This window comes from Mastomys coucha, unplaced genomic scaffold (assembly GCF_008632895.1).
Source record: "Mastomys coucha isolate ucsf_1 unplaced genomic scaffold, UCSF_Mcou_1 pScaffold17, whole genome shotgun sequence".
NCBI classification, from domain to species: domain Eukaryota; kingdom Metazoa; phylum Chordata; class Mammalia; order Rodentia; family Muridae; genus Mastomys; species Mastomys coucha.
The window spans coordinates 26,465,718-26,475,332 of NW_022196899.1; positions in this window are offsets into that span (position 1 = coordinate 26,465,718).

The window sequence follows — 9,615 nt, forward strand, 5'->3', positions numbered from 1 at the left end:
TGTTGAACTGTGTTTCTTGTATGCAGGATAGATCTTGCTTTTGCATCCATTCCATTAGTCTGGTCATTCTATTGGGGAATTGAGTCCATTAACATTGAAAGGTATCAATGACAAATTATTGTTAATTCCTGTTGTTGTGCTTATATGTGTATGTCCACGTGCACATGCACAGGCATATATGCACTCATGTTTCTTGTCTTTGGGTTTCGCTGGTGTGAGATTATTTATTGCCCGTGTTTCCAGGGGTCTAGTTAACCTCCTTTGGTTGGGTTTTTTCTTCTAGTACCTTCAGTATGGCTGGATTTGTGGATAGTTACTGTTTAAATTTGACTTTTCATGGAATGCCTTGTTTTCTCCATATATGGTGACTGACAGTTTTGCTGAGTTTGGGCTGGTCTCAGAGTCTGCAGGACATCTGTTTCTACCTTTCTGGCTTTTTGAATCCCCTTTGTGAAATCAGGTGTAACTCTAATAGGTATGCCTTCCTATGCTACTTAGCCTTTTTCCCTTGCAGCTTTTAATATTCTTTCTTTCTTTTCTGTGTTTAGTGTTTTGATTATCATGTGACAAGAGGACTTTCTTTTCTGGTCTAATCTATTTGGTGTTATGTGAACTTATTGTACCTTTATAGGCATGTCCTTCTTTGGGTTAGGATAATTTTCTTCTAGGATTTTGTTGAAAATGTTTTTGGGGCCTTTGAGCTGTTTTTTATTTTTTTTTCCTTTATTCCCATTATTCTTAGGTTTGGTCTTTTCATCGTGCCCCAGATTTCCTGGATATTTGTATCAGGGATTTGTTTAGATTTAATATTTTCTTTGACTGATGTTTCTATTTCTTTTATTGTGTCTTTGAAAGACTTAAATTTAAGACGTGCTGGGCTAATGAGAAAATTGCAGGTTTGAAGAAAACACAATAGACCAAGGTCAAATATGTCCAAATAAGCCTGGCCAAAAGCAAGCTGTTAAGACATTCTGAGAACTAACAGGCCAAAAAGATATAGAAGAGAAAACATGCAAGGACATGTCTGGACAGACACTGGGTAGTGGGTCCTCTTAGATATAGTTTAAGGTCAGATACTCTGTTGACTCAGATTAACACCAACCTTAAGAATTTTTTCACTCTGTTCTGCACGAAATAGTTAATATTTGAACTAGCCAATCATGTGTAACCATACCGACTCCTTTGTTCCCCCAGACCTTTTCCCTATATAAACCCCTAACTTTCGAGCCTCGTGGTCGGCTCCACTATCTCCTGCGTGAGATAAGTGTGGTGCCGGCCTGGAGCGCCCCGAAATTAAAAACTACCTCTTGTAATTACATCAAGACGGTCTCTTGTGATTCCTTGGGTGCATGTCCTCCTGAGATTTGAGTGGGGATCTCCCCTCAGGGGTCTTTCATCTTCAACACCTGAGATTCTCTCTTCCATCTCTTTTTTTTTTGTATTTTTTCTTTTTTTTTAACTTTTATTGCATTATGATGAGAAAACATGATTTCAATTTATCTGAATTTGTTAACATTTAAAAACTTATTTTAAGTAACTAGAATTAAATCATATTCTTGTTTCCCTTTTGTACCCCAACTCCTCCCAGAGAGCCCCCTTCAATACCTACAATATCTTTTTTGTCATATTCCTTAAAATTTATAAAATATTATAACAATAAAAATGAGTATTAAAAAAGTTGTTTGATATAAAACAGCAATCAATTTAAAAATCTTATGTAGATACTTGTCTACAGCACTACTGAAAATACCTACATTTTTTTCAATATAAATTTTAAATAACTCCAAACATTAACTGTATATTTCAAAATAATACATCACTACTAGTATTTTCTTAAATGAACATAAATATATAAAGTCTTTTGTTTATTTGTTTGTTTTATATTTAATAGAGCTTAAAATCTTGACTCTTACTGTGGTACAAGCCCAAAATAAGAACAATTTTTAGACATTGGATTTCATTGTAATAAGGTTGTACTTCAATAACCCTCACATCACCAAAGAATTTTACCTCCATCGTAGTCAAGCTGAGAGTTGACAGTTCTGCTGCGCCAAGGAATGAATTGTGGGCATGATTTTTGGATACAGACTTCCTGCTATGGTCAAAACTATTTGACTTGAGCGAGTAACTTTATTCTCAGCCCACAGAGAACAGGTCACATTCATTTAAGAAATGGTGTGTGTATTAAGATGGTCTATCCATAAAGTCATTCACTGACTGTTTCAATGAACAATGGTTCTGCTTGGAGGGTGGCACAGACATTAGGTGGGGGTATGAATCTGGTTCCTTAGCTGTGATAATTTGGAAAAGCATTCATCTCAGAGAAAGAGTAACTTATAAAGTCCTCTTCTTCAAACTTGATACAAGAGCATTCAGTCTCACTCTTTGCTGTTCTCTTTCCTATAAGCTACCTCCCAAGTTAATTGTCTATGTCTCCTTTGGGTATATAAATACTTTTGAAATATATAAGCTGTTCTGAAAACCATAGTATAATGAAAAAACATGAAATAAACAATCCTACTAATAGAGAGGCTGAGATAGGACAAGCAAGATTTCAAGATCCTTATGTTGTACACAGCAAGACACTGTCACAAACAAGTTGAAAGTGTTGTTGTTTATTTTCTTAAGATTGCCCCCCGCCGCCCTCCCCCCCACCTGGTTATCTCTAGTGCTACCTGCCCTTACTAAATCTGACTGAAGCCTGTCCTTCCTGTGATCCTGGTTGTGTCAGAACTCCTCAGAGTCAAGCTGTCTCTGGGATCCTGTGATTCTGGGATCCTGTGATCCTGGGCTTGTTAGAGCACCTGGGAGTGGATCTTCCTCTGGGTGGTGTGGGACTGGCTGTGGAGCCTGTGTCCAAGGTCTGCTTAGGACACCAGCCCAGAGAGACCGGAAGGAACTCGAGCCACTCTGCTGGAGGAGTTCCTGTGTGCCTGGTCCCACTGGTCCCAGTTACTCCCAGTGTTGGGAGAGATGTTGTGTTCTCTTCACCTCTGATCCTGAGATTGTCAGAGTGCCTGGGAGTGGAGCTTCCTCTGGGTGTTGTGGGGCTGGCTGCAGAGCTTGCGCCCAATGTCTGCTCAGGACACCAGCCCAGAGAGACCGGTCTCTTTCATCTCTTATATTCTGTTGGTGATGTGTGCATCTGTTGTTCCTGTTCACTTATCTAGATTTTCCATCTCTCAGGATTGCCTCAGTTTGTGTTTTCTTTATTGCTTCTATTTTCATTTTCAGGTCTTGAATAGTTTTATTCATTTTCTTCAACTGCTTGTGGTTTATTTCTTGCTTTTTTTTTTTTTTTTAATAAAAGGGATTTATCAATTTCTTTAAATGTTTTGCTTGCCTTTTCCTTGATTTCTTTAGGGATCTCTGTCATCTTCATAAGGTGTTTTTAAGTTTGTTGTCTTGTGCTTCAGCTATGTTGAAATATTCAGGGATTGCTGTAGTAGGCTATCTGCATGCTGGGGGTGACAATCTGTTCTGGTTGCTGTTGATTGTGTTCTTACCCTGGCATCTAGTCATCCGGATTTGGAGTAATTATAGGTGCTGATTTCTGAGTTTGTGTTTGTTGGATGGGCGTTTTATCCCTTGGTTTTCTACTTCTTCTCTGGTCTTCTGGCCAGAGTGGCCTGTGGTTGAATAGAAGGTCTTCACCTGAGTTGGGGGCTGGACTTCTGATGGCCAGGGTGGCCTCTGGTTGAGCAGAGGGGTTCTTCACCAGTTAGGACTGGAGTTCTGGAAGCATGTATAGCTCCTGATATAGCTGGAGGTCCTCTTCAGGGGATATGGTGACAAAGAGGGGAGGGCTGGTTAGGAGTGGACTGGGCAGGTGCTGAGAGATTGGGGGTGGTCTGTGGGGAGGAGACTTATGTCGGGTTCTGCTTGCCTGCTTGGTTTCTGGTGGAGCAGTGGCTTTTCATCAGAATATGATAAGAAAAGAGGCAGTTGGGAAAGAAGGGTGAGTACTGAGGGAGTGTCAGTGGTTCACAGATGGGGGGCCTACCTGCCGTTCTGTGTCCTTGTGACCTCTTATAGAGCAAGGTAAAGTGAAAAGTTAAAGGTTCTTTGGAAAGTCAATTGGATGGTGTTTTGCTGGGGCAAACATATGAAGGAACATTTGGTTAAAGTGGACATATGTGTGAAAGGCTAAGGTAGACTCCTGAAGGAACATTTCACTAAAGCAGACACAGAGAGGATGTTACGCTAAAGTAAGCATGTAAAAGGACACATGATGGTTCTTTGCTAACAACACACATATATTGGTCTGCCTTACATTGCATAATTGACAAAATAAATTTGTGGAGACTCCATAGAGAGAAACACACAAAAACCTTCTGGTGGTATTCTGTAGCTTCTTGTGGCTTCTGTAGACTCGGGCTGTTGGACAGAGTGATGTCAACTGAGACAGACGCACATGCTGAGACAAGACACATGCTGAGGCAAGACCCTTGATGTTTGTATAAGTAGGGCTTGACGGACCGTGACGGAGGCAGGCTAGGCTTGCTTATAAAGCTAGCTGCACAACACTTGTGGGTCTTGAGACTGCTGATTTTCGCTTCTCTGAGAGAAACATAGCTGAGAACTTCTGACATTCCTCCTGGTCTCTAGTCAAAGCTGAGGTCTGAGTCCCTACTAGGTAGTGCCACCATTGCTGATTTGTATTTATAATTAAAGTCACAGCAAGGTGCTTCCACTAGAGGTGTGGCCCAGTGTGTGGTGAAGAGGAGGAGTGCTTGGAGATAGGCTGGAGAGATGCAGGCAGGGGCTGGGGGTGACACGTACCTGGGGTTCTGGGTTTCGCTGTGGCCTCTTGTGGGGCAAGGGTCTTCTGGCAAAGGTCTGGGCTGGAATAAGTTAACAAGGAGGGGAGGGGCAGTCATATGAAAATATTTTAAGTAAAAAAGTTTTGAATGTTGATGTTACACGACTACTGCTATTTTCTCTTTCCTGAGCACTAGTTTTCTCATCTGCCACTGAGAATGGAAAACACAGAAGCACTGTGTGTCTTTTCACAAATGGTACTGTTTTGACATTTAGAATATTAGAACACAAATAAAAGAATGTATAGGACACAAGCAGACAGTTTTTTAGCTAGGCCTTTCTTGACCCTCTTTGCGATTCTGCCTGTGAGCTATGTGGAGAGTTATGATTGTTTCCATTTTGACTATCTCTGGGTGCTGTCAGTACCATCACCTGGCTATTGCATACCACCACCACAGCTCTGCTTTCACATGTCCACCAGAGAATTGATGGGTAATGAAAATGTAGTAAATATAGACACTGGAATATTCAGCTGTAAATAAAAATGAAATTATGTAATTAGCAGGTATCTAAGTTAGATTTTATTGCTGTGATAAAACATCATGGTCAAGGAAACTTGTAAAATAAAACACTTAATTGGGCTTATTGTTTCAGAAGGTTAGAGTCCATGATGGTGGAGCAAAGCTTGGTATCATTAAAAGCTGAGAATTTACATCTTGACCTGCAAGTAGGAAGCAGAAAGAGCTAACTGGGAAAGGTGTCTGGCCCCAGTGACACACTCCCTTCAACAGGGCTGCACCTCCTAATCCTTCTCAAACAGGAAACCAAGTATTCAACAGTAGTTCATGGGGGCCATTCTTATTCAAATCACCACACTCCACTCCAATATGTTCATGGCTGTGTCAAAATGCAAAATGCATTTAGTTTTAGTTCAAAAGTCTTTCAGTCTTGACACTGTTTAAGAATCTCAAGTTAAAATTTCTTCTGAGCCTCAAGGCAAAGATTCTGATTTACAGGAATTCATCCAACATGCAATGACACAGAATATACATTACCATTCCAAGAGATGGGGCAGCATAATGAGGAAATGAACCAAAGTGAGACCACATCATAGCAAGATAAGCTCCAGCTCTTGGAGCTCCAAGTCTGATGTCAAAGTTTTAAGTTGCTCTGAAAGACCCCCAGAACTGGGGAGATCCTTACTCAAGTCTTGGGATGACACGACCACTCAATGACTCACGAGAGACTGAACTTGCTGCAATCACATGAGGTTTATTGGGGATACCAGTACCAGGGTTGATCTCGTGACTGTGCTGGCCAGCGGAGTTCGACGCTGAACACAAGAAGTGAGGAGTATTTCAGGGAAAGACCACAAGCTGGGGGCGGGGAGAGGGTTACCAAGGAAACAGAACATAAACAGTGGAAACTTTCAGAGGGACCCGACCCAAGATATTCAGTTAGGGAGGGGAACACATTTATTCTAGGAATGTAATCTTCATCTACTGGGCGACAGGGTGGAGAGTCTCATAAACCACTAGACCTTCATTCTTAGTTCTGCCCTCATTGTGGATCATTCAGGAGGGGCAGGTATCGGGAACCAGAGCCCTGAGGCTCTGAGTTAGCCAGGTTCCTGGAACTCCAGTCTACATTCCTGGCTGGCTACAATGGCCCTCCATGTCCTTTTAGGTAAAGGTTATACATCATACATTTCTATCAAATGCCCTCATTTTAAATTCTAAGATTCTCTAGCCCTTCAGATCTACCCTACTGGCTTTTCTGACTGCCATATACTCCTCTCTTGTACTGTGTGCTTCTCTCCTTGGCAAATATCCCATGGCTCATGTATCTCCAATATCGTGGGATCTTCAACTCAAACTAGACTTCACTTTCACAGCCTTAGGCAGTGACTTCTCATGGCCTCCAAGCAGAGGCACTCCACTATCCCCAATCACATGTCTACCATCCATTGTTCTCCTAATCTTAGAGATGGATTCCACAATTGTTTTACCTGAGTTTCCTTCAGGACTCTAAAGCTAAAGCCACCAGCACAATGGTGCTAAGTTTGGCTGTCCACTTGGGAAGGAGCCTGGTTCCAGTGAATCATATTTGGGGCAGGTTTTATTTATTATTGTTTTTTGGGAAGCAAATAAATTCCTTGGTTTTATTTATTTATTTTTTTAACAAGTTGAATGCTTAGCTGGGCAAGGTCTTGCCGTTCAATACAGATCTGGACTCATCTTGACCTCTTTATCTCTTTCTGCACAAGCTTTGCCTCCAGTATTGAACTTCTTGGTGATCTTTATTTCCTTTAAACTGTACATTTTGCATTTCTTTTTGCACCTGTTGATCTTTATTTTATGGTAGACCTGCATAAGAGTGATTATTAATAATTATGTAACAGCTGGGCAGTGGTGGTGCATGCCTTTAATCCCAGCACTTGGGAGGCAGAGGCAGGCAGATCTCTGAGTTTGAGGCCAGCCTGGTCTACAGAGTGAGTTCCAGGACAGCCAGGGCTATACAGAGAAACCCTGTCTTGAAAAACCAAAAAAAAAAAAAAAAAAAAAAAAAAAAAAAAAAAAGAATTATGTAACAGACTCAATATCAGGCTGTCTTGAAATCTCCACCAAAGAAATAATTGCATTACTTTTAAATTTAGTCTCAGGAAAATTTGTAACACAAGGGCATAACTATCATAAGAATGGTCTCTAGCCCAGTTGCTAAAATTGTTCCTCTCTAAAACTTTTTGAGTTTGGCATTTACAATCTACATTGTTCTCAGCACTATTGTATTTCAAGCTCCTAGTAGGATGGCCCATTAAATATCCCTTATAGCATTAAGCCAGTTCTCTAGTCCAAAGTTACAAAGTCTTCCACTTCCAAAAAAATTAAATAGAAAAAACTTTAAATTTTTTCTATTTCTATTTTTGACACTGTCCAGCTTGTCACAGAAATAACCCATCCCAGGTACCAGTTTTCTGTCTTAGTACTTTTCTATTATTGTGATGAAACATTATAACTAAGTCAACTTATCAAAGAAAGTATTTATTCTGATGTATGGTTTCAGAGGGTTAGAGTCCATGATGGTAGAGCAAAGTCGTGATGGTATGAACAGCTGAGAGCTCACATCTTGATCCAGAAGCAGGGGGGCAAAGAAAGATTACATTGAAAATGGTGAGAGTCTTTTGAAATCTCAATTCTTCCCAATAGTTCTACCAATTGGGAACCAGTTATTCAAACATCTGAGCCTAAGGGGGGGCATTCTCATTTAAATCACAACAGCTGGTGAATGGGTGGATCTGAAAATAATAATTTTGAGTGAAATAGCCCAAACCCAAGGAGTTAAATACTTCATGTTTTCTCTCATAAGTGGATGCTAGCTTTAAATCTTAAGATATGTGTGGGGCAATGGAACATGACAGAAAACTTGGTAATGTTGAGTGGGTCCAGAGACTCTGGCACCTACCTGAGGATGGTGGGGGTTTTACTGTTCCCCACCAGACTCCTGGCCTGGGACACATGACCCCACTCCCCCATTTTAAGCCTAGTGGTTAGGTAGCACAGAAACACAGTGTGCTCCATGTTCATGAGGTAGCTCTATGGGCCCTGAGGGTTTAGACAATAAGCTTCCCATCCTGGACATTCTCGCAAAAGGTATTTAATCTCTGGTCCATCCTGAGGAAGTGGTATGCACCCATTTTCCACGAAGAACAGTAAATGGTATTGAAAGATCCCCAGAACTAGGGAGATTCTTACTCAAGTCTCGGGACAACGTGACCACCCAATGACTCACAAGAGACCGAACTTGCTGCGATCACATGAGATTTATTGGGGATACCGGTACCGGGTCGATCTCATGACCTTGCCAGTCAGAGGAGTTCAACCCCGAACACGAGAAGTGTGGGGTATTTAAGGGAACATCCATAAGCAGGGGGTGGGAAGAGGGTTACCAAGGAAACAGAACATAAACAGTGGAAACTTTCAGAGGGACCTGACCCAAGGTATTCAGTTAGGAGGGGAACACATTCATTCTAGGAATGTAACCTTCATCTACTGGTTGGCAGGGTGGAGAGCCTCGTAAACCAGTAGACTTTCATTCCTCATTGTGGATCATTCAGGAGGGACAGGTATCGGGAACCAGAGCCCTGAGCCAATTCCTAGAATTGGCTATTTTATATTTCTGGCTGGCTACAGTGGCCCTCCATGTCCTTTTAGGTAAAGGTTATACACCATACATTTGTATTAAATGCCCTCATTTTAAATTCTAAGATTCTCCAGCCTTTCAGTATAAATAAACATGGACTGTCTCTCTCCTCAAGAACTGCTGTGGGGAGCAAGGAGGGAACTTTTGTCTACAGAGCCACACTAAGTCTCCCACAGAAGGCCCTATCTACACTCCTGGACATTCACACCCCTGAGGTAAGCCAGAGTTCCCCCTCCCCAAGCTCTGGGCTCATCCTCATCCCTTGAACCTCCTCCTTTCCCAACTTCCCATGACTTCCAGCAGCAGCTGGACACGTGGGAGCTTGGGAACCCCTGACTCTTCAGCCTTAGCACACCTTGTTTCTCATCTGGGATTAGGATCCTAGGCTGCATTCTCCCAGCCCCTGAGCAGAGCATTGGTGCTTCCCACGAGCCCATTATCTGATGGTGGTGTAGAGTAAATACAGTCTCCTGTTCTGCATTTCCTCTGCCTGGCAGAGTTTCCACACCTCAGGGGTGAGGTGAAACACGGAACCACAGATATATGCCTTTAAATTGGAATATTCTTAGAAGTAAAAAAAAAAAAACTAGTAAAAAGCCATAAGGATGGATCTCAAGTAAAGAGGGGTAGAATGTAGGCAGTAGGAAAAGAGAG